This window comes from Carassius carassius, chromosome 35, assembly GCF_963082965.1.
Source record: "Carassius carassius chromosome 35, fCarCar2.1, whole genome shotgun sequence".
Taxonomy (NCBI): Eukaryota; Metazoa; Chordata; class Actinopteri; order Cypriniformes; family Cyprinidae; genus Carassius; species Carassius carassius.
In genome coordinates this window covers 23822152-23825056 of record NC_081789.1, presented here as the reverse complement: position 1 = coordinate 23825056, position 2905 = coordinate 23822152, and positions in this window count along the sequence as shown.

The window sequence follows — 2905 nt, the reverse complement described above, 5'->3', positions numbered from 1 at the left end:
TACTGACAAAATTAGCTGATCCAACTTGGTCAACGCAGTCTTCCATCCTAGGCAAAGGATATGAGTCAGGTCTAGTTAGGATATTTACTCGTCTATAATCTGTGCAAAAACGCTGAGTGCCGTCTGATTTTCCTACTAACAAACAAGGCGAAGCCCAATCTGAAAAGGAAGGCTTTGCTATGTTGTTTTCAAACATGTAATTGACTTCAGCCTCCAATTTCTGACGTTTGTCAAATGATACACGATAAAATCGTTGTCGGACAGGTTTAACATCGCCTACATCAATATCTTGTTTAATCAAGTGTGTACGAGAAGGAGTATCTGAAAAAAGAACAGAAAATTCAGTCAGCATAGAATTTAACTCAAAGCGTTGTTTGCAAGAAAAATGTTTTACCCATCCTTCTAAGTTAGCCAAGGTCTCAGAGTTTTTTAGGCGAGGTTGTAAAATGACATCATCAGGTGATTTCACATCCTGTTGCACGTCACCTACTTGACTCAAACTAGCTAGGGCAATTGGGGAAGGAATGACTTCAGGAGCAGCATTACGAGAATAGAAGGGTTTTAACAAATTCACATGGCACAACTGGGTATGTTTCCTGCGCTCAGGGGTAGAAAGAATATAATTTTGATCAGACACTTTTCGAAGCACAGTGTAAGGTCCTAAAAACTTCACAGCAAAAGGAGAATCTGGTAGAGGAAATAAGGCTAACACCTGATCTCCTGGACTAAATATGCGAATCTCAGACTTTCAGATCTTTTCCTGAGTTTTTCCCAACTTTTCTTTTGCCTTTTCCTCCGGTAAAGCAGCATTACTCAGTACCGCCAAGGGTCCCCGTACACAATGTCCAAAGACTAACTGATTGGGACTAAATCCCAAACTCTCCTGAATAACCTCACGTGTGGCCAACAACAACCAAGGTAGACCTTCCTCCCAATCACCTTTTAACTCAGTGCAATATGCCCTCAACAAAGATTTTAACGTCTGGTGAAAACGTTCTAGGGCACCCTGACTTTCCGCATGGTACGCACTGGATTTGTTGTGTCTAATGCCCAGCTGCCGCAGAACCTCTTGAAACATGTTAGATGTAAAGTTTGTCCCCTGATCACTCTGAACAACTTTTGGAATTCCAAAAATAGAAATGAACTGGGACAAGGCTTTTACAACTGATCGTGTGGTGATTGAACGCAAAGGAAATGCAGCAGGATATCGAGTGCTCTGACACATCACTGTCAATAAGTAAATGCTACCAGACTTTGAAGGTGGTAAAAGCCCAACACAATCCACCAGAAGATGCTGAAAAGGCTGTTCCATAACAGGTATGGGATACAAAGGAACAGATTTTATGGTTTGGTTTGGTTTTCCAGTCAGCTGACAGATCGAACAAGTCTTAATATACTGCCTTACATCACTCTTAATACGAGGCCAGTAAAAATACTGCAGCAAATGTTGGTAGGTCTTATTTTTACGCCCAAATGACCAGACACCCCGCCATGAGCAGAATCAAACACTGCATTTCGCAAAGAAACAGGCACAACTACCTGTATAATTGGTTCAGTCAAACCTCCCTCTGTGTAAGAAGTCCACTTCCGCAATAGTACCCCATTTTCAATGAAGTACCCATTAACGGAACTCTCTGCTACATCAAGAGATAAAGCAGCATCAAACAGCGAGTTCAGAGATGAATCCTCTTTCTGAGCAGACACCCAGACCTGATGGGGAATAGAGGGCAAAGCAAGGAGACCAGGCACTACCCTCTTAGAGGTAAACAAATCCTTCACATCACTTAGTTTTGCATTGGCTGATTGTTTATGCATGGCACGCGTAAGTGCACAAGACACAAATATCTCTGGATACTGCTGGAAGATATCAGTGTCACCCAATGGAGCAGGACAAGTAGCAACCACAGGTGGAGGTGGAACATCACGCCATACACGGTCACCTGCCAGATTATTCCCCAAAATCACTGAAACTCCTTCCATTGGTAATGAAGGACGGACTCCCATCACCACTGCTCCATTTACTAAATCAGATTGGAGAAACATGTTATGTAGGGGTACAGACAATGTTTGCAATCCAATGCCGCGAATCAGCACACTGTTTCCTGTATAGGACTTCTGAGTAAAAGGAAGGACAGTTTGCAAAATGAATGATTCCGATGCACCCGTGTCTCTGAGAATCTTAATAGGAACCTTCTCAGTAATTCCAAGCAATGACACATAGCCTTCTGTAATGAAGGGAGCATACCCAACATCTCCAACATTGCAAGGTACCACTGGTTTCTCCAGATTCTGTAAAATATCAAAACAGTCAGAATTATTATCTGTCTGAACAGATGAAATAGCAAGAGCAGGCTTTGGTTCAGATTTAACATGCATCAGTTTTCCTTTAAGTGCTAAACAATCCTTTTTCCAGTGTCCCTTTAAATGACAATAAGCACACCGGTCATTTTTATCAGCGTAACTTTTAAAATTCCTCTCACTCTTATCAGACAAGGCATGACAGGCAGTTACACTCTCTGTTGGACTATCACTGAACTTGAACCTATTTTTCTTGACTTCACATTTATGAGTGAGTACATACTCATCAGTAAGAATGGCAGCCTCTTCCGTAGATGTAACATTTCGATCAGTCAAAAAGATCGAAACATGCTCAGACAAAGTCCTTTTAAACTGTTCTAACAGGAACAACTCATGAAGATCTTCACAACTGGTTACACCTGAAGCAGCACACCAGCGATCTAACTGGATTTTTAAGTCTCTCACAAATTCACAATACGTCTGTTCTGCAGGTTTTCGCATGTTTCTAAATTTCTGCCGATAGGCCTCTGGTACCAGCTCATAAGCTTTCAGTACAGCCTCTTTAACCTTATGATAATTTTGACTATCACGAGCATTTAAAGAAGAA